We start from the raw sequence: 861 nt of genomic DNA, 5'->3' as shown, positions 1-861 counted from the left end.
ACACCAAATTTCTTTAGTTCGGTTTGTGGGCAATTCAAAAGTAGCGGGACAGTCGTCCAAAACCCTAATAGGTCGTGCACCACCGGAAAATTTTTTGTAGTGTGCTGAAATGAAACCCGTTCGCTTTATTGATTGCTACAGTAATCTTTCACTTGAATTGCGACATCAGAGTAGCTATGGGCAGTCATGAAATACACTCACTTGCGGTTTAGATGGTGTTGGTGGGAGATTCAGTCGAATCTCTCGTTTTTATATTTTTCACCTGGATGAGTTTTAGGAAACGGCTGAGGGATTGTCAACGCGTGTTCATTTGTATGTCATTTTGGTTTTCACGGGAAAACCAACTGAATCTCTCGTTGATGATGTTCTTCAACTGAATGTGTTGCACCAGGCCGCCTCATGTCTAAGCTGGTATGATACGCCAGTATCGCAATACTTGCTGATGGCTTTTCGATATCTCTTGACCGGTTTTGCCCTCCTTGGAGCTCATCGGATGTATACAGTTCCAGCTTGTCCCTTGCCCCTATGCTCTACTTGATTCCAACTTGTATGAAGTTAGCGGAATAAACTCATGCCCATACCAATTTGGTTTTCACTGGATGCCCGACCGAGTCTGTCGTTTTTGACATAAACGCTCTGTCAGACTAGGCTGCAAGGTTCGTCAGGCTGAATTTCCACTGTAATTTCAGTCTACGTAATTGGTGAGCCGTGTTCAGTTTACATCTTAAGAGGTCGATAGGACTTTTTTCCAACTTCCTACTATCTGTATGCGTTATTGTCCTGAACTTTCTCCATTTTCTAATACCTTGATAGCATTCTGACGATGCAACGTTCGGTTATAGTTATGACGCTGACCGACCA

Source organism: Opisthorchis viverrini (genome assembly GCF_000715545.1).
Source record: "Opisthorchis viverrini unplaced genomic scaffold opera_v5_29, whole genome shotgun sequence".
Lineage (NCBI taxonomy): Eukaryota > Metazoa > Platyhelminthes > Trematoda > Opisthorchiida > Opisthorchiidae > Opisthorchis > Opisthorchis viverrini.
Note: the sequence above shows the minus strand (reverse complement) of the source record.